This window comes from Chaetodon auriga, chromosome 13 (genome assembly GCF_051107435.1).
Source record: "Chaetodon auriga isolate fChaAug3 chromosome 13, fChaAug3.hap1, whole genome shotgun sequence".
Classification (NCBI taxonomy): domain Eukaryota; kingdom Metazoa; phylum Chordata; class Actinopteri; order Chaetodontiformes; family Chaetodontidae; genus Chaetodon; species Chaetodon auriga.
In genome coordinates, this window is record NC_135086.1 from 26,552,650 (window position 1) to 26,575,819 (window position 23,170).

The following is a 23,170-nucleotide window of genomic DNA, read 5'->3' on the forward strand; positions in this document are numbered from 1 at the left end:
TACAGTCTCTCCAGGACGGAAGGACGCAGGACGGTCATTCTGCAATAGGGAAGGCAGCGTACTTGATGACGTCACCATTGCAGCTCGTCTGCCGGTTATCTCCGAAAACTTTGGAGCAAATTTTAAACTACGCGCTATTGTGATAAATTGACTACAGATTTTAAGTTTTAACATCCACTTTCTCACATAAAATAATCTTAAAATTCATTCCGTACTACTAAAACAGTAGTATTTCGAGACTTGTAACTTTACAGTTGTGAGTCCTCTCCTCCGCTATCGTTGCTACGAAATGCATTCTGGGATACGTGGCTGCCCAAGTCCAAGATAAGAGCGTGGTTTTGTGCAAATTGTGCAAAAAAGAATTTGCCTACCACCAAAGCACATTAAGCCTAAGGTACCACCTGAATGCAAAGCATGTTGCAGTGAGCACAGAAACCGCCGGAGCTGTTAGTGCTAGCAGTCCTGGTCCGAGTATAAGCAAGTGGTGCCGGCAACCCACACTGGAGCAAATGAAGCAAAATGTGGCTTCTTGTGGCAAATATTGTTATACCATTAAACTGCCATTAATTGAGATTAATTAATCACAAAGCCTCTAATTAATTAGATTAATTTTTTTAATCGAGTCCCACCCCTAATAATAATGTAATTATTTATTTCTGTATTGCTTTTTTTCATTAGCCTCCTCACATTGTGGAACGACATGGAGCGAAACACAGTGATCCAGGATCCCTTTCATCTGAGGAGGGTGTGAGCCACTACTCATCTTACTTGATCATACCTGTGGCTGCGTCGGATGGAACAGATGAGCTTCATGAGATCTCTACAAAATACACATTCTACAGAAAAACATTCAAGTGTGAATGTTTTTGAATGACAGCATGGCCAATCTGACTTCCTTTGCAGTTACTGTGACAAAAACAACATATGTTCGTTATGCTTATCTTGCTCATATATTGTGATTTGGAGAGCAAAAATAAATGATCACCATTTAAGATTCAGATGTTGCTACGTGTCAAACTGTCTAATAAGGACAATTCCACTTTAGAAACACTCAAATGTGAATGTTTTTGAAAGACAACATGGTTTCATTAGACTTCTATTTCAGTTGCTGTGAAAAATAAAAATGTTCATTTTGTGCTCCTGTCGCTCATATGTAGTGATTTAGACTGTAAAATCAGTCATCAATCAATTCCACTTTAGAAAAACTCAAATGTGAATGTTTATGAAGGACAATATGTTTTAATTTGACTTCCTTCACAGTAATGTGAAAAATACAAGTGTTGATGTTGTGCTCCTGTCACTCATGTAGTACAATTTTGACTGTAAAATCAAATGAGCGTCACCATTTAAGATTCATTTGTTTTTATGTGTCACACTGTCTCAGAAAGACAATTCCACTTTAGAAACACTCAAATGTGAATGTGTATGAAGGACAGCATTATTTCATTTGACTTCTTTTTCAGATACTGTGAAAAGAACGACAAATGTTCAGTTTGTGCGTGTCTCGCTCATGTAGTGTGATTTTGACTGGAAAGTCAAATGAGCGTCACCATTTAAGATTAATTTGTTTTTATGTGTAACGCTGTCTCAGAATGACAATTCCACCTGAGAAACACTCAAATGTGAATGAGTATGAAGGACAGCATTACTTAATTTGACATCTTTTTCAGATACCGTGAGAAGTACGATAAATGTTCAATTTGTGCTCCTGTCGCTCATGTAGTGTGATTTTGACTGTAAAATCAAATGACCGTCACCATGTGAGATTCATTTGTTTTTATGTGTCACACTGTCTCAGAAAGACAATTCCACTTTAGAAACACTCAAATGTGAATGTTTATGAAGGACAATATGTTTTACTTTGACTTCTTTTTCAGATACTGTGAAAAGTATGACAAGTGTTCAGTTTGTGCTTGTCTCGCTCATGTAGTGTGATGTTGACTGTGAAATCAATTGAGTGTCACCATTTAAGATTCATGTGTTTTTGTGTCTCACACTGTCTCAGACTGACAATTGCACTTGAGAAACAATCTAATGTTAATGATTTTAAAGCACAGCATTATTTAATTTGACTACTTTTTCAGATACTGTGAAAAGTATGACAAGTGTTCAGTTTGTGCTTGTCTCGCTCATGTAGTGTGATGTTGACTGTAAAATCAAATGAGCATCACCGTTGAAGATTCATGTGTTTTTATGTCTCACACTGTCTCAGACTGACAATTGCACTTGAGAAACATTCAAATGTTAATGATTTTAAAGTACAGCATTAATTAATTTGACTACTTTTTCAGATACTGTGAAAAGTATGACAAGTGTTCAGTTTGTGCTCCTGTCACTGAAGTAGTACGATTTTGACTGTAAAATCAAATGAGCGTCACCATTTAAAATTCATTTGTTTTTATGTGTCACACTGTGTCGGAATGACAATTCCACATTAGAAACACTCAACTGTGAATGTTTATGAAGGACAATATGTTTTACTTTGACTTCTTTTTCAGATACTGTGAAAAGTATGACAAATGTTCAGTTTGTGCTTGTCTCGCTCATGTAGTGTGATTTTGACTGTAAAATCAAATGAGCGTCACTATTTAAGATTCATGTGTTTTTATGTGCCACACTGTCTCAGAATGACAATTCCACCTGAGAAACACTCAAATGTGAATGTTTATGAAGGACAATATGTTTTAATTTGACTTCCTTCACAGTTAATGTGAAAAATACAAGTGTTGATGTTGTGCTCCTGTCACTCATGTAGTATGATGTTGACTGTAAAATCAAATGAGCGTCACCATTTAAGATTCATTTGTTTTTATGTCTCATACTGGCTCAGACTGACACTTGCACTTGAGAAACAATCAAATGTTAACGATTTTAAAGCACAGCATTATTTAATTTGACTACTTATTCAGATACTGTGAAAAGTATGACAAGTGTTCAGTTTGTGCTCGTCTCACTCATGTAGTGTGATTTTGACTGTGAAATCAATTGAGTGTCACCATTTAAGATTCATTTGTTTTTATGTGTCACACTGTCTAAGAAAGACAATTCCACTTTAGAAACACTCAAATGTGAATGTGTATGAAGGACAGCATTATTTCATTTGACTTCTTTTTCAGATACTGTGAAAAGAACGACAAATGTTCAGTTTGTGCGTGTCTCGCTCATGTAGTGTGATTTTGACTGTAAAATCAAATGAGCGTCACTATTTAAGATTCATTTGTTTTGATGTGTCACGCTGTCTCAGAATGACAATTCCACTTTAGAAAAACTCAAATGTGAATGTTTATGAAGGACAATATGTTTTAATTTGATTTCTTTTTCAGATACTGTGAAAAGTACGACAAATGTTCAGTTTGTGCATGGCTCGCTCATGTAGTTTGATTTTGACTGTAAAATCAAATGAGCGTCACCATTTAAGATTCATTTGTTTTTATGTGTCACACTGTCTCAGAATGAAAATTCCACTCTGGAAACATTCTGTAGGGGAATTACAGAATCAGAATCAGAATCAGAAAAAGCTTTATTGCCAAGTACGCTTTTACACTTATGAGGAATTTTTTCTGGTGAAATTGGTGCATGACACATCTACTAAAATAAGAGCATAAAATATAACAATTTAAATATATATACATAAGTCTGTTTTTTGTTGCTGCTATTTACCGGAAACACAGCCTGTTTTTCAGAAAGAAGTCCAAGTTAATGTAACGCATAGAGTTATATTATATCAATCGATGTGACAGAACGAGTCCGAGGTGGGATGTGAAGAGTGTCAGGGGGGGTTCCGGGCCTTGTTGGTAAGGCTGACAGCAGACAGGAAAAAACTGTTCTTGTGGCGTGAGGTTTTGGTCCTGATGGACCGCAGCCTCCTGCCAGAGGGGAGTGACTCAAAGAGTTTGTTTCCGGGGTGAGAGGGATCAGCCACAATCTTTTCTGCACGCCTCAGGGTCCTGGAGGCGTACAGGTCCTGAAGAGATGGGAGATTGCAGCCAATCACCTTCTCTGCAGACCGAATGACATGCTGCAGTCTGCCCTTGTCCTTGGCGGTGGCAGCAGCGTACCAGACAGTGATGGAGGAGGTGAGGATGGACTCAATGATGGCTGTGTAGAAGTGCACCATCATTGTCTTTGGCAGGCTGAATTTCTTCAGCTGCCGTAGGAAGTACATCCTCTGCTGTGCTTTCCTGATGAGGGAGCTGATGTTCGGCTCCCATTTGAGGTCCTGGGAGATGATAGTTCCCAGGAAGCGGAAAGACTCCAGTGTCAATAGTGGAGTCACAGAGGGTGATGGGGGCGGGTGAGGCTGGGTTCTTCCTGTAGTCCACAACCATCTCCACTGTCTTTAGAGCATTGAGCTCCAGGTTGTTCTGATTGCACCAGGTCACCAGATGGTCAGCCTCCCACCTGTAGGCGGACTCGTCGCCATCAGAGATGAGTCCGATGAGGGTGGTGTCGTCCGCAAACTTCAGGAGCTTGACAGACTGGTGATTGGAGGTGCAGCTGTTCGTGTACAGGGAGAAGAGCAGAGGAGAAAGAACACAGCCCTGGGGGGATCCGGTGCTGATGGTCTTAGCGTCGGAGAAGTGTTTCCCCAGCTTCACGCACTGTTTCCTGTCAGACAGGAAGTCTGTAATCCACCTGCAGGTGGAGTCAGGCACGCTCATCTGGGAGAGCTTCTCCTGAAGCAGAGTTGGGACAATGGTGTTGAAGGCAGAGCTGAAATCCACAAACAGGATCCTAGCGTAGGTTCCTGCGGAGTCCAGGTGCTGGAGGATGAAGTGGAGGGCCAAGTTGACTGCATCGTCTACAGACCTGTTGGTTCTGTAGGCAAACTGCAGGGGGTCCAGGAGAGGGTCAGTGATGTCTCTGATGTGTGAGAGCACAAGGCGCTCAAAGGACTTCATGACCACAGAGGTCAGGGCGACGGGTCTGAAGTCATTAAGTCCTGTGGTCCTTGGCTTCTTGGGAACAGGGATGATGGTTGAAGACTTGAAGCAGGCTGGCACGTGACATGTCTCCAATGAAGTGTTAAAAATGTCTGTGAATGCTGGAGACAGCTGATCAGCGCAGTGCTTCAAGGCAGATGGGGAGACAGAATCCGGTCCAGCTGCTTTCCGGGGGTTCTGTCTCCTGAAGAGTCTGTTGACGTCCCTTTCATGGATGGAAAGAGTCGTCACTGAGGTGGGTGGGGATGGGGGGGGGGCTTTAAGGTGGGCATTGGTGGAGATGACTGGAGCTGGAGCTGTTCAGAGGTGTCGTGGGGGATGGTTGCTGGACTGTCCCTTTGTCTTTCAAAGCGGCAGTAGAACTGGTTCAGGTCGTTGGCTAGGCGTCGATCGTTGATGGAGTGGGGGGCTTTAGGCTTGTAGTTAGTGATCTGCCTGAGCCCTTTCCAGACAGACGCAGAGTCGTTAGCTGAGAATTGGTGTTGGAGCTTCTCAGAGTACAGCCATTTAGCCTCTTTCACCGCCTTGCTAAACTTGTACTTCGACTCTTTGTATCTGTCTTTGTCCCCACTCCTGAAGGCCTTTTCCTTTGCCAACCTTAGCTGCCTGAGTTGGGCTGTGAACCAGGGTTTGTCATTGTTGTAACTCACCCTGGTGTGTGATGGAACACAGCAGTCCTCACAGAAGCTGATGTAGGACGTCACAGTCTCCGTGTACTCATTCAGACTGTTGGTAGCAGTCCTGAACACATCCCAGTCAGTGGAGTCCAAACACGCCTGGAGATCCTCCACAGCCTCACTGGTCCACTTCCTTGATGTCCTCACTACAGGTTTGCAGAGCTTTAGTTTCTGCCTGTACGCAGGAATCAGGTGTACAATGACGTGGTCAGAGTGGCCCAGTGCAGCACGGGGGATGGCGTGATAAGCATCGCTGACGGTGGTGTAACAGTGATCCAGAATATTCTCCTGTCTGGTCGGGCATTTGATAAACTGTCTGTATTTAGGGAGTTCGTGGGTGAGGTTACCTTTGTTAAAGTCGCCAAGGACAATAACTAAGGAGTCCGGGTTGGTCCGCTCCACACGCAGTATCTGGTCTGTGAGCATACGCTGTGCGTCCTGCACGTTGGCTTGTGGCGGGATGTAAACGCCGACCAGAATGAATGAAGCGAACTCGCGGGGTGAATAAAAAGGCTTACAGTTAATGGTGAAAGATTCCAGGTCAGGAGAACAGTGCTACTGGATCACTGTCACGTCGTTGCACCAGCCACTGTTGATGTAGAAACAGATTCCTCCACCTTTAGTTTTGCCGGAAAGTTCCATGTCTCTGTCCGCGCGGTGGAGTTGGAAGCCAGCCAGCTGCAGCGCAGAGTCCGGTATTAATCCACAGAGCCACGTCTCGATGAAGCTCAAAACCGCAGATGAAGAAAAGTCCCTGTTTTTACCCAACAGCAGTTGCAATTCCTCCAGTTTGTTGGGCAGTGAACGCACGTAAGAGAGAAATATTCCCGGTAACGCTGTACGTAGTCCGCGCTGGCGAAGGCGCACGAGCGCGCCGGCCCGTTTTCCTCTCCTCCGGCGTTTCACTGCGTGAGCAAGGGTGAGCACACCTTTGACCAGTATGTCCAAAATTTCCACTGTTGGGAGCATAAATTTAGGAAATAAATCCTCTGGTGTTGTTCCCCTGATGTTCATGAGCTCTTCTCTGGTGAAAGAGCTCCGGGTACCGTCACAAAAAACAGGGTTAAAACACAAAACAAAACAACGCGCACCAACACACCGAGGCAGCCGTCCGCGGCGCCATCATGATCTATACCTTTAAATTAATGTTGCATTCGTTAATAAATACCGGGCACCAACCTTCCTCAGCTCAGAAGGATTTTGTATATCGTGTCTTGTAATGCTGATGTAGTGAACGTGGTTGAATGAACCAACAGTAGATCAGTCTGACAATCTAAGGCGTAAACTCTCAGTACAGGGATTGCTTATATCCAGCTCAAAAGGGCACCGTCTGACAACGACTTGTATGCAAAAGATTATTAAACACAATAATGAAATGAATATGAATCATGGATAATGCAATAGATTATATGGATGAGGTGAATTAACACAAACACTGCACAGAGGAACTTATGGCAAGAGAATGGTAAAATGAGTTTGGCGACAGTGAGAAGTGGGTTTTTAAAGGGGAAAGGGTACGCGAATATGAAGTTAATTTGTTGAATGAACAATTTAGAGAATTTAAACAAATTGACAATATCTCAACCTCACGGACCAACTCTTATTCACAACCGCTTAAGTATGCCTACTTTGTAAGCGACGTTCCTAGATGTCTGCCCCGAACTGACACGAAGAGGCTCCGTGTCGTCGTCCGTCACTCTGATCTGCACAGCGGTCTGCCAGACGAATCAAGCGAACCACTGTTGAGAGCCAGTGTTGGACAGTGATGTCTCGGGAGCTGAGGGTCTTCGGTGTTGGTTACAGACGAGGAATGGCTTCCGATGGTTATTTAACCCGGACCAGCTGGTCAGCAGCAGGCTACAGGTCTTCGGTGCAGTCAGTTAGTAGTTGGCCGTTTGGCAAGGCTTTTGATTTCTAATAATAAGATTGAGAAACTCTTCGATGGCCAGTCGAAAATGTCTTCAAAATTATTATTACGTGACTAGACTTTAACAACAAAAATAGGAATTATGCGGCTTGGCGTGGCGAGCAAAAATGAAAGTTTCACGAAGATTAGAAAAGTGCGTTTTCTGCAGAATTAAATCAGGCCACTGTGTAGTTGTGAGCAGCAACAAAAAGACTGAGAAAACGACGGAGCGGAAAAATACTTGAAAACTAAAGAACAGAAATTAACACAAACTAAGACAAAACAAGACGAAAGAAAAACAAAACTAGACTAGAAGAAAGAAGAAACTAAAAACTCAACTAGCGTCCGTTGCGCGTGGCTAACTTTATCATCGCTCCAGGGCGTGTCTAATCAATAGGACGTCATGCATGTGGGATGGTTCGCAGACGCGCAACGTGATTTCATTTCACAGAGCGAGAATTAATTAATGATTCATACGAGGGCTCATCTGCTTCTCACTATGGTCAATCGAATATATTTTAAATGATCAATTTTCAGTGGCACAACAACAACATGCGTGTTCACTACATTCATTCATTCATCTTCTTTACCCGCGCATCCCATTTCGGGGTTGCGGGGGGCTGGAGCCTATCCCAGCTAGCAATGGGCGAGAGGCGGGGTACACCCTGAACCGGTCGCCAGCCGATCGCAGGGCAACATAGACAGACACACAGACAGACAACTCACACACTCACACTCACACCTACGGACAATTTGGAGACCAATTAACCTAACGAGCATGTTTTTGGTCTGTGGGAGGAAGCTGGAGTGCCCGGAGAGAACCCACACATGCCTGTTCACTACATGCATTAGACAATTCTTATGAATAACGACAACATTAAACAATGAACATGGTGACATTTTCTAATACTAATCCTAATAAACATGATGACTAAGGGTATAACAACTTTAATATGATGAAGGAATAAAGACTATATTTGCCGAAATGATTATCGCTATTATGGTAACTTATTAATAAATGTCTTCCGCTGAGCACCTTCAGCCTAACCGCTATGAACCTCTAGATGGCAGTATGGTTACATGGTAGAAACTCAGAGAAAACCTTTGAAATAGTTAAATTCACAGTTTCGTCATCCTGTAAGTTAGAAAAACCAGGAAAGCATTGTTATTGTACAGATCACGAGCTTAGCAATGTTATAACATCTACAGTTAAATCAAACATTGAGATTTGGTTAATTTGGTAGGTTAAGCAAAAAGGCACACAGACATAAAGAACAGTTTGCTTCAGGAATGTCTAATTTACAACCCATCAGCATTATCTGATTTGAAGATTCCTTTGAGACATGGCATTTGTCCATCCAGGCAGTTTTATTGTCCTTAACTCCCATGGGCTATCAAGAAAGAGTTAGCACCTCCATGAGAACGTCTTGACCAGATGTAAATTAGAAGTAAAAGTGGTATCAGTGACTCTTGTTGCCCTGAAAGAGTGTGAGAAGATGTCTCTAAACCAGACATCCTGTCTCTGCCTGGGTTCACACCTTCCTGTGAACCTTCCAGATGGTCAATAACTCTTAAAAGTCTGATTGTTTTATCACTACACTTCTCCTGAGCAATGCAAAGAGGGGAGAAGAGGGTCAGCTACAGACCAGTTCTGCTACAATTCAACTGTGAATGTTTATGAAGGACAATATGTTTTAATTTGACTTCTTTTCAGATACTGTGAAAAGTACGACAAATGTTCAGTTTGTACTTGTCTCGCTCATGTAGTGTGATTTTGACTGTAAAATCAAATGAGCGTCACCATTTAAGATTAATTTATTTTTATGTGTCACACTGTTTCAGAATGACAATTCCACTTTAGAAACACTCAAATGTGAATGTTTATGGAGGACAGCATTATTTAATTAGACTTCTTTTTCAAGTACTCTGAAAAATTCGACAAGTGTTCAGTTTGTGCGTGTCTCGCTCATGTAGTGTGATTTTGACTTTAAATCAAATGAGCGTCACCAATTAAGATTCATTTGTTTTTATGTGTCACACTGTCTCAGAAAGACAACTCCACTTTGGAAACATTCAACTGTGAATGTTTATGAAGGACAACATGTTTTAATTTGACTTCCTTCACAGTCAATGTGAAAAATACAAGTGTTGATGTTGTGCTCCTGTCACTCATGTGGTATGATTGTGACTGTAAAATCAAATGAGCGTCACCATTTAAAATTCATTTGTTTGTATGTGTCACACTTTCTCAGAATGACAATTCCACTTTTGAAACATTCAACTGTGAATGTTTATGAAGAACAACATGTTTTAATTTGACTTCCTTCACAGTTAATGTGAAAAATACAAGTGTTGATGTTATGCTCCTACCACTCATGTAGTACAATGTTGACTGTAAAATCAAATGAGCGTCACCATTTAAGATTCATTTGTTTTTATGTGTCACACTGTGTCAGAATGACAATTCCACTTTAGAAAAATTCAAACGTGAATGTGTATGAAGGCCACCATTACTTAATTTGACGTCTTTTTCAGATACTGTGAAAAGTATGACAAATGTTCAATTTGTGCTTTTCTCGCTCTTGTAGTGTGATTTTGACAGTAAAATCAAATGATCGTCACCATTTAAGATTAATTTGTTTTTATGTGTCACACTGTGTCGGAATGACAATTCCACATTAGAAAGACTCAAATGTGAATGTTTATGAAGGACAATATGTTTTAATTTGACTTCTTTTTCAGATGCTGTGAAAAGTACAACAAGTGTTCAGTTTGTGCGTCTCGCTCATGTAGTGTGATTTTGACTGTAAAATCAAATTATGTGTTTTTATGTGCCACACTGTCTCAGAATGACAATTCCACCTGAGAAACACTCAAATGTGAATGTTTATGAAGGACAATATGTTTTAATTTGATTTCCTTCACAGTTAATGTGAAAAATACAAGTGTTGATGTTGTGCTCCTGTCACTCATGTAGTACGATTTTGACTGTAAAATCAAATGAGCATCACCATTTAAAATTCATTTGCTTTTATGTGTCACACTGTCTCAGAATGACAATTCCACTTTAGAAACACTTTAATGTGAATGTTTATGAAGGACAGCATTATTTTATTTGACTTCTTTTTCAGGTACTCTGAAAAGTACGACAAGTGTTCAGTTTGTGCGTGTCTCGCTCATGTAGTGTGATTTTGACTGTAAAATCAAATGAGCGTCACCATTTAAGATTCATTTGTTTTTATGTGTCACACTGTCTCAGAATGACAATTCCACTTGAGAAACACTCAAATGTGAATGTTTATGAAGGACAACATGTTTTAATTTGACTTCTTTTTCAGATGCTGTGAAAAGTACGACAAGTGTTCAGTTTGTGCGTGTCTCGCTCATGTAGTGTGATTTTGACTGTAAAATCAAATGAGCGTCACCATTTAAGATTCATTTGTTTTTATGTGTCACACAGTCTCAGAATGACAATTCCACTTTTGAAACATTCAACTGTGAATGTTTATGAAGAACAACATGTTTTAATTTGACTTCCTTCACAGTTAATGTGAAAAATACAAGTGTTGATGTTATGCTCCTACCACTCATGTAGTACAATGTTGACTGTAAAATCAAATGAGCGTCACCATTTAAGATTCATTTGTTTTTATGTGTCACACTGTGTCAGAATGACAATTCCACTTTAGAAAAATTCAAATGTGAATGTGTATGAAGGCCACCATTACTTAATTTGACGTCTTTTTCAGATACTGTGAAAAGTATGACAAATGTTCAATTTGTGCTTTTCTCGCTCTTGTAGTGTGATTTTGACAGTAAAATCAAATGATCGTCACCATTTAAGATTAATTTGTTTTTATGTGTCACAGTCTCAGAATGACAATTCCACCTGAGAAACACTCAAATGTGAATGTTAATAAAGGACAGCATTATTTAATTTGACTTCTTTTTCAGATACTCTGAAAAGTACGACAAGTGTTCAGTTTGTACGTGGCTCGCTCATGTAGCGTGATTTTGACTGTAAAATCAAATGAGCGTCACCATTTAAGATTCATTTCTTTTTATGTGTCACACTGTGTCAGAATGACAATTCCACTTTAGAAACCCTCAAATGTTTATAGAGGACAACATGTTTTAATTTGACTTCTTTTTCAGATACTGTGAAAAGTACAAGTGTTCAGTTTGTGCTTGTCTCTCTCATGCAGTGTTCAATTCCACTTTGGAAACATTCAACTGTGAATGTTTATGAAGGACAACATGTTTTAATTTGACTTCCTTCACAGTTAATGTGAAAAATACAAGTGTTGATGTTATGCTCCTATCACTGATGTAGTACGATGTTGACTGTAAATTCAAATGAGCGTCACTATTTAAGATTCATTTGTTTTTATGTGTCACACTGTTTCAGAATGACAATTCCACTTTAGAAACACTCAAATGTGAATGTTTATGGAGGACAGCATTATTTAATTAGACTTCTTTTTCAAGTACTCTGAAAAATTCGACAAGTGTTCAGTTTGTGCGTGTCTCGCTCATGTAGTGTGATTTTGACTTTAAATCAAATGAGCGTCACCAATTAAGATTCATTTGTTTTTATGTGTCACACTGTCTCAGAAAGACAACTCCACTTTTGAAACATTCAACTGTGAATGTTTATGAAGGACAACATGTTTTAATTTGACTTCCTTCACAGTTAATGTGAAAAATACAAGTGTTGATGTTATGCTCCTATCACTCATGTAGTACGATGTTGACTGTAAAATCAAATGAGCGTCACCATTTAAGATTAATTTGTTTTTATGTGTCACACTGTGTCAGAATGACAATTCCACTTTAGAAAAATTCAAACGTGAATGTGTATGAAGGCCACCATTACTTAATTTGACGTCTTTTTCAGATACTGTGAAAAGTATGACAAATGTTCAATTTGTGCTTTTCTCGCTCTTGTAGTGTGATTTTGACAGTAAAATCAAATGATCGTCACCATTTAAGATTAATTTGTTTTTATGTGTCACACTGTGTCGGAATGACAATTCCACATTAGAAAGACTCAAATGTGAATGTTTATGAAGGACAATATGTTTTAATTTGACTTCTTTTTCAGATACTGTGAAAAGTACGACAAATGTTCAGTTTGTGCTCGTCTCGCTCATGTAGTGTGATTTTGACTGTAAAATCAAATGAGCGTCACCATTTAAGATTCATTTGTTTTTATGTGTCACACTGTCTCAGAATGACAATTCCACCTAAGAAACACTCAAATGTGAATGTTTATGAAGGACAATATGTTTTAATTTGACTTCTTTTTCAGGTACTGTGAAAAGTACGACAAATGTTCAGTTTTTGTGTGGCTCGCTCATGTAGTGTGATTTTGACTGTAAAATCAAATGATCGTCACCATTTAAGATTCATTTGTTTTTATGTGTCACACTGTCTCAGAATGACAATTCCACCTGAACAACACTCAAATGTGAATGTTTATGAAGGACAATATGTTTTAATTTGACTTCTTTTTCAGGTGCTGTGAAAAGTACGACAAATGTTCAGTTTTTGTGTGGCTCGCTCATGTAGTGTGATTTTGACTGTAAAATCAAATGATCGTCACCATTTAAGATTCATTTGTTTTTATGTGTCACACTGTCTCAGAATGACAATTCCACTTTGGAAACATTCAACTGTGAATGTTTATGAAGGACAGCATTATTTAATTTGACTTCTTTTTCAGATACTCTGAAAAGTACGACAAGTGTTTCTGTGAAAAATACAAGTGTTGATGTTGTGCTCCTGAATGTTAATGAAGGACAGCATTATTTAATTTGACTTCTGTTTCAAATACTCTGAAAAGTACGACAAGTGTTCAGTTTGTGCGTGTCTCGCTCATGTCGTGTGATGTTGACTGTAAAATCAAATGAGCGTCACCATTTAAGATTCCTTTGTTTTTATGTGTCACACTGTCTCAGAAAGACAATTCCACTTTGGAAACATTCAACTGTGAATGTTTATGAAGGACCACATGTTTTAATTTGACGTCCATCACAGTTACTGTGAAAAATACAAGTGTTGATGTTGTGCTTTTGTCGCTCATGTAGTGTGATTTTGACTGTAAAATCAAATGAGCGTCACCATTTAAGATTCATTTGTTTTTATATGTCGCACTGTCTCAGAATGACATCTCCACTTGAGAAACATTCAATTGTGATTGTTTATGAAGGACAACAGGTTTTAATTTGACTTCCATCACAGTTTCTCTGAAAAATACAAGTGTTGATGTTGTGCTCCTGTCACTCACATGTAGTGATATTGACCGTAAAATCAAATGAGCGTCACCATTTAAGATTCATTTCTTTGTACGTGTCACACTGTCTCAGAATGGCAATTCCACTTTAGAAACGTTCAACTGTGAATGTTTATGAAGGACAACATGTTTAAATTTGACTTCCGTCCCAGTTAATGTAAAAATACAAGTGTTGATGTTGTGCTCCTGTCACTCATGTAGTATGATTTTGACTGTAAAATCAAATGAGCGCCACCATTTAAGATTCATTTGTTTTTATGTGTCACACTGTTTCAGAATGACAATTCCACTTTAGAAACACTCAAATGTGAATGTGTATGTTCAGATACTTTGAAAAGTACGACAAGTGTTCAGTTTGTGCGTGTCTCACTCATGTAGAGTGATTTTGACTGTAAAATCAAATGAGCGTCACCATTTAAGATTCATTTCTTTTTATGTGTCACACTGTGTCAGAATGACAATTCCACTTTAGAAACCCTCAAATGTTTATAGAGGACAACATGTTTTAATTTGACTTCTTTTTCAGATACTGTGAAAAGTACGACAAATGTTCAGTTTGTGCTTGTCTCGCTCATGTAGTGTGATTTTGACTGTAAAATCAAATGAGCGTCACCATTTAAGATTCATTTGTTTTTATGTGTCACACTGTCTCAGAATGACAATTCCACCTAAGAAACACTCAAATGTGAATGTTTATGAAGGACAATATGTTTTAATTTGACTTCTTTTTCAGGTACTGTGAAAAGTACGACAAATGTTCAGTTTTTGTGTGGCTCGCTCATGTAGTGTGATTTTGACTGTAAAATCAAATGATCGTCACCATTTAAGATTCATTTGTTTTTATGTGTCACACTGTCTCAGAATGACAATTCCACCTGAACAACACTCAAATGTGAATGTTTATGAAGGACAATATGTTTTAATTTGACTTCTTTTTCAGGTGCTGTGAAAAGTACGACAAATGTTCAGTTTTTGTGTGGCTCGCTCATGTAGTGTGATTTTGACTGTAAAATCAAATGATCGTCACCATTTAAGATTCATTTGTTTTTATGTGTCACACTGTCTCAGAATGACAATTCCACTTTGGAAACATTCAACTGTGAATGTTTATGAAGGACAGCATTATTTAATTTGACTTCTTTTTCAGATACTCTGAAAAGTACGACAAGTGTTTCTGTGAAAAATACAAGTGTTGATGTTGTGCTCCTGAATGTTTATGAAGGACAGCATTATTTAATTTGACTTCTGTTTCAAATACTCTGAAAAGTACGACAAGTGTTCAGTTTGTGCGTGTCTCGCTCATGTCGTGTGATGTTGACTGTAAAATCAAATGAGCGTCACCATTTAAGATTCCTTTGTTTTTATGTGTCACACTGTCTCAGAATGACAATTCCACTTTGGAAACATTCAACTGTGAATGTTTATGAAGGACCACATGTTTTAATTTGACGTCCATCACAGTTACTGTGAAAAATACAAGTGTTGATGTTGTGCTTTTGTCGCTCATGTAGTGTGATTTTGACTGTAAAATCAAATGAGCGTCACCATTTAAGATTCATTTGTTTTTATATGTCGCACTGTCTCAGAATGACATCTCCACTTGAGAAACATTCAATTGTGATTGTTTATGAAGGACAACAGGTTTTAATTTGACTTCCATCACAGTTTCTCTGAAAAATACAAGTGTTGATGTTGTGCTCCTGTCACTCACATGTAGTGATACTGACCGTAAAATCAAATGAGCGTCACCATTTAAGATTCATTTCTTTGTACGTGTCACACTGTCTCAGAATGGCAATTCCACTTTAGAAACGTTCAACTGTGAATGTTTATGAAGAACAACATGTTTTAATTTGACGTCCTTCACAGTTACTGTGAAAAATACAAGTGTTGATGTTGTGCTTTTGTCGCTCATGTAGTGTGATTTTTGACTGTAAAATCAAATGAGCGTCACCATTTAAGATTCATTTGTTTTTATATGTCACACCGTCTCAGAATGACATCTCCACTTCAGAAACATTCAATTGTGATTGTTTATGAAGGACAACAGGTTTTAATTTGACTTCCATCACAGTTTCTCTGAAATATACAAGTGTTGATGTTGTGCTCCTGTCACTCACATGTAGTGATATTGACCGTAAAATCAAATGAGCGTCACCATTTAAGATTCATTTGTTTGTACGTGTCACACTGTCTCAGAATGGCAATTCCACTTTAGAAACGTTCAACTGTGAATGTTTATGAAGGACAACATGTTTAAATTTGATTTCCGTCACAGTTAATGTGAAAATACAAGTGTTGATGGTGTGCTCCTGTCACTCATGTAGTATGATTTTGACTGTAAAATCAAATGAGCGTCACCATTTAAGATTCATTTGTTTTTGTGTGTCACACTGTTTCAGAATGACAATTCCACTTTAGAAACACTCAAATGTGAATGTGTATGTTCAGATACTTTGAAAAGTACGACAAGTGTTCAGTTTGTGCGTGTCTCACTCATGTAGAGTGATTTTGACTGTAAAATCAAATGAGCGTCACCATTTAAGATTCATTTGTTTTTATGTGTCACCATGTCTCAGAATTACAATTCCACTTTGGAAACATTCAACTGTGAATGTTTATGAAGGACCACATGTTTTAATTTGACTTCTTTTTCAGATACTGTGAAAAATACAAGAGTTGATATTGTGCTTTTGTCGCTCATGTAGTGTGATTTTGACTGTAAAATCAAATGAGCGTCACCATTTAAGATTCATTTGTTTGTATATGTCACACTGTCTCAGAATGACATCTCCACTTGAGAAACATTCAATTGTGATTGTTTATGAAGGACAACAGGTTTTAATTTGACTTCCATCACAGTTTCTGTGAAAAATACAAGTGTTGATGTTGTGCTCCTGTCACTCACATGTAGTGATATTGACCGTAAAATCAAATGAGCGTCACCATTTAAGATTCATTTGTTTGTACGTGTCACACTGTCTCAGAATGGCAATTCCACTTTAGAAACGTTCAACTGTGAATGTTTATGAAGGACAACATGTTTAAATTTGACTTCCGTCCCAGTTAATGTGAAAATACAAGTGTTGATGTTGTGCTCCTGTCACTCATGTAGTATGATTTTGACTGTATAATCAAATGAGCGTCACCATTTAAGATTCATTTGTTTTTATGTGTCACACTGTCTCAGAATGACAATTCCACTTTAGAAACACTCAAATGTGAATGTGTATGTTCAGATACTTTGAAAAGTACGACAAAATGTTCAGTTTATGCGTGTCTCGCTCATGTAGTGTGATTTTGACGGTAAAATCAAATAAGCGTCACCATTTAAGATTCATTTGTTTGTATGTGTCACACTGTCTCAGAATGACAATTCCACTTTAGAAACACTCAAATCTGAATGTGTATGAAGGACAGCATTATTTCATTTGACTTCTGTTTCAGATACTGTGAAAAGTACGACAAAATGTTCAGTTTATGCGTGTCTCGCTCATGTCGTGTGATTTTGACGGTGAAATCAAATGAGCGTCACCATTTCAGATTCATTTGTTTTTATGTGTCACACTGTCTCAGAATGACAATTCCACCTGAGACACACTCAAATGTGAATGTTTATGAAGGACAGCATTATTTAATTTGACTTCTTTTTCAAATACTCTGAAAAGTTCGACAAGTGTCCAGTTTGTGCGTGTCTCGCTCATGTCGTGTGATGTTGACTGTAAAATCAAATGAGCGTCACCATTTAAGATTCATTTGTTTTTATGTGTCACACTGTCTCAGAATGACAATTCCACTTTGGAAACATTCAACTGTGAATGTTTATGAAGGACAGCATTATTTAATTTGACTTCTTTTTCAGATACTCTGAAAAGTACAAGTGTTCAGTTTGTGCGTGTCTCACTCATGTAGAGTGATTTTGACTGTAAAATCAAATGAGCGTCACCATTTCAGATTCTTTTGTTTTTATGTGTCACACTGTCTCAGAATTACAATTCCACCTGAGACACACTCAAATGTGAATGTTTATGAAGGACAGCATTATTTCATTTGACTTCTTTTTCAAATACTCTGAAAAGTACGACAAGTGTTCAGTTTGTGCGTGTCTCGCTCATGTCGTGTGATGTTGACTGTAAAATCAAATGAGCGTCACCATTTAAGATTCGTTTGTTTTTATGTGTCACACTGTCTCAGAATGACAATTCCACTTTGGAAACATTCAACTGTGAATGTTTATGAAGAACAACATGTTTTAATTTGACGTCCTTCACAGTTACTGTGAAAAATACAAGTGTTGATGTTGTGCTTTTGTCGCTCATGTAGTGTGATTTTGACTGTAAAATCAAATGAGCGCCACCATTTAAGATTCATTTGTTTTTATATGTCACACTGTCTCAGAATGACATCTCCACTTGAGAAACATTCAATTGTGATTGTTTATGAAGGACAACAGGTTTTAATTTGACTTCCATCACAGTTTCTCTGAAAAATACAAGTGTTGATGTTGTGCTCCTGTCACTCACATGTAGTGATATTGACCGTAAAATCAAATGAGCGTCACCATTTAAGATTCATTTGTTTGTACGTGTCACACTGTCTCAGAATGGCAATTCCACTTTAGAAACGTTCAACTGTGAATGTTTATGAAGGACAACATGTTTAAATTTGACTTCCGTCACAGTTAATGTGAAAATATAAGTGTTGATGTTGTGCTCCTGTCACTCATGTAGTATGATTTTGACTGTAAAATCAAATGAGCATCACCATTTAAGATTCATTTGTTTTTATGTGTCACACTGTTTCAGAATGACAATTCCACTTAAGAAACACTCAAATGTGAATGTGTATGTTCAGATACTTTGAAAAGTATGACAAAATGTTCAGTTTATGCGTGTCTCGCTCATGTAGTGTGATTTTGACGGTAAAATCAAATGAGCGTCACCATTTAAGATTCATTTGTTTTTATGTGTCACACTGTCTCAGAATGACAATTCCACTTTGGAAACATTCAACTGTGAATGTTTATGAAGGACAGCATTATTTAATTTGACTTCTTTTTCAGATACTCTGAAAAGTACGACAAGTGTTCAGTTTGTGCGTGTCTCACTCATGTAGAGTGATTTTGACTGTAAAATCAAATGAGCGTCACCATTTAAGATTCATTTGTTTTTATGTGTCACACTGTCTCAGAATGACAATTCCACTTTGGAAACATTCAACTGTGAATGTGTATGAAGGACAGCATTATTTAATTTGACTTCTTTTTCAGATACTTTGAAGAGTACGACAAATGTTCAATTTGTGCTTGTCTCGCTCATGTAGTGTGATTTTGACTGTAAAATCAAATGAGCGTCACCATTTAAAATTCATTTGTTCTTATGTGTCACACTGTCTCAGAATGACAATTCCACCTGAGCAACACTCAAATGTGAATGTTTATGAAGGACAATATGTTTTAATTTGACTTCTTTTTCAGATACTCTGAGAATTACGACAAGTGTTCAGTTTGTGCGTGGCTCGCTCATGTAGTGTGATTTTGACTGTAAAATCAAATGAGCGTCACCATTTAAGATTCATTTGTTTTTATGTGTCACACTGTGTCGGAATGACAATTCCACTTTAGAAACACTCAAATGTGAATGTGTATGAAGGACAGCATTATTTCATTTGACTTCTTTTTCAGATACTGTGAAAAGTACGACAAATGTTCAGTTTTTGTGTGGCTCGCTCATGTAGTGTGATTTTGACTGTAAAATCAATTGAGCGTCACCATTTAAGATTCATTTGTTTTTATGTGTCACACTGTCTCAGAATAACAAGTCCACTTTGGAAAATTTTAACTGTGAATTTTTATGAAGGACAACATGTTTTATATGAATTCCTTCAGAGTTAATGTGAAAAATACAAGTGTTGATGTTGTGCTTCTATCACTCATGTAGTGCGATGTTGACTGTAAAATCAAATGAGCGTCACCATTTAAGATTCATTTGTTTTTATGTGTCACACTGTCTCAGAATGACAATTCCACCTAAGAAACACTCAAATGTGAATGTTTATGAAGGACAATATGTTTTAATTTGACTTCGTTTTCAGATACTGTGAAAAGTACGACAAGTGTTCAGTTTGTGCGTGGCTCGCTCATGTAGTGTGATTTTGACTGTAAAATCAAATGATCGTCACCATTTAAGATTCATTTGTTTTTATGTGTCACACTGTCTCAGAATGACAATTCCACTTTAGAAACACTCAAATATGAATGTGTATGAAAGACAGCATTATTTCATTTGACTTCTTTTTCAGATACTGTGAAAAGTACTACAAATGTTCAGTTTGTGCGTGTCTCGCTCATGTAGTGTGATTTTGACTGTAAAATCAAATGAGCGTCACCATTTAAGATTCATTTGTTTTTATGTGTCACACTGTGTCGGAATGACAATTCCACTTTGGAAACATTCAACCGTGAATGTTTATGAAGGACAATATGTTTTAATTTGACTTCTTTTTCAGGTACTGTGAAAAGTACGACAAATGTTCAGTTTTTGTGTGGCTCGCTCATGTAGTGTGATTTTGACTGTAAAATCAAATGATCGTCACCATTCAAGATTCATTTGTTTTTATGTGTCACACTGTCTCAGAATGACAATTCCACCTGAGCAACACTCAAATGTGAATGTTTATGAAGGACAACATGGTTTAATTGGACTTCTTTTAGAGTTAATGTGAAAAATACAAGTGTTGATGTTGTGCTCTTATCACTCATGTAGTACGATGTTGACTGTAAAATCAAATGAGCGTCACCATTCAAGATTCATTTGTTTTTATGTGTACACTGTGTCAGAATGACAATTCCACTCTGGAAACGTTCAACTGTGAATGTTTATGAAGGACAACATGTTTTAATTTGACTTCATTTTCAGATACTGTGAAAAGTACGACAAATGTTCAATTTGTGCGTGGCTCGCTCATGTAGTGTGATTTTGACTGTAAAATCAAATGAGCGTCACCATTTAAGATTTATTTGTTTTTGTCTCACACTGTGTCGGAATGACAATTCCACCTGAGAAATACTCAAATGTGAATCTGTATGAAGGACAGCATTATTTCATTTGACTTCTTTTTCAGATACTGTGAAAAGTATGACAAATGTTCAATTTGTGCTTGTCTCGCTCATGTAGTGTGATTTTGACTGTGAAATCAAATGAGCGTCACCATTTAAGATTCATTTGTTTTTATGTGTCACACTGTCTCAGAATGACAATTCCACTCTGGAAACGTTCAACTGTGAATGTTTATGAGGGAAAACATGTTTTAATTTGACTTCTTTTTCAGATACTGTGAAAAGTACGAGAAATGTTCAATTTGTGCTTTTCTCGCTCATGTAGTGTGATTTTGACTGTAAAATCAAATGAGCGTCACCATTTAAGATTCATTTGTTTTAGTGTATCACACTGTCTCAGAATGACAATTCCACCTGAGCAACACTCAAATGTGAATGTGTATGAAGGACAGCATTATTTCATTTGACTTCTTTTTCGGATACTCTGAAAAGTACGACAAGTGTTCAGTTTGTGTGTGTCTTGCTCATTTAGTGTGATTTTGACTGTAAAATCAAATGAGCATCACCGTTTAAGATTCATTTGTTTTTATGTGTCACACTGTCTCAGAATGACAATTCCACTCTGGAAACATTCAACTGTGAATGTTTATGAAGGACAACATGTTTTAATTTGACTTCTTTTTCAGATACTGTGAAAAGTACGACGAATGTTCAATTTGTGCTTTTGTCGCTCATGTAGTGTGATTTTGACTGTAAAATCAAATGAGCGTCACCATTTAAGATTCATTTGTTTTTATGTGTCACACTGTCTCAGAATGACAATTCCACCTAAGAAACACTCAAATGTGAATGTTCATGAAGGACAATATGTTTTAATTTGACTTCTTTTTCAGGTACTGTGAAAAGTACAACAAATGTTCAGTTTTTGTGTGGCTCGCTCATGTAGTGTGATTTTGACTGTAAAATTAAATGAGCATCACCATTTAAGATTCATTTGTTTTTATGTGTCACACTGTCTCAGAATAAGAAGTCCACTTTGGAAACATTCAACTCTGAATTTTTATGAAGGACAACATGTTTTATATGAATTCCTTCAGAGTTAATGTGAAAAATACAAGTGTTGATGTTGTGCTTCTATCACTCATGTAGTGCGATGTTGACTGTAAAATCAAATGAGCGTCACCATTTAAGATTCATTTGTTTTTATGTGTCACACTGTCTCAGAATGACAATTCCACCTGAGACACACTCAAATGTGAATGTTTATGAAGGACAGCATTATTTAATTTGACTTCTTTTTCAAATACTCTGAAAAGTTCGACAAGTGTCCAGTTTGTGCGTGTCTCGCTCATGTCGTGTGATGTTGACTGTAAAATCAAATGAGCGTCACCATTTAAGATTCATTTGTTTTTATGTGTCACACTGTCTCAGAATGACAATTCCACTTTGGAAACATTCAACTGTGAATGTTTATGAAGGACAGCATTATTTAATTTGACTTCTTTTTCAGATACTCTGAAAAGTACGACAAGTGTTCAGTTTGTGCGTGTCTCACTCATGTAGAGTGATTTTGACTGTAAAATCAAATGAGCGTCACCATTTCAGATTCTTTTGTTTTTATGTGTCACACTGTCTCAGAATTACAATTCCACCTGAGACACACTCAAATGTGAATGTTTATGAAGGACAGCATTATTTCATTTGACTTCTTTTTCAAATACTCTGAAAAGTACAACAAGTGTTCAGTTTGTGCGTGTCTCACTCATGTCGTGTGATGTTGACTGTAAAATCAAATGAGCGTCACCATTTAAGATTCGTTTGTTTTTATGTGTCACACTGTCTCAGAATGACAATTCCACTTTGGAAACATTCAACTGTGAATGTTTATGAAGAACAACATGTTTTAATTTGACGTCCTTCACAGTTACTGTGAAAAATACAAGTGTTGATGTTGTGCTTTTGTCGCTCATGTAGTGTGATTTTGACTGTAAAATCAAATGAGCGCCACCATTTAAGATTCATTTGTTTTTATATGTCACACTGTCTCAGAATGACATCTCCACTTGAGAAACATTCAATTGTGATTGTTTATGAAGGACAACAGGTTTTAATTTGACTTCCATCACAGTTTCTCTGAAAAATACAAGTGTTGATGTTGTGCTCCTGTCACTCACATGTAGTGATATTGACCGTAAAATCAAATGAGCGTCACCATTTAAGATTCATTTGTTTGTACGTGTCACACTGTCTCAGAATGGCAATTCCACTTTAGAAACGTTCAACTGTGAATGT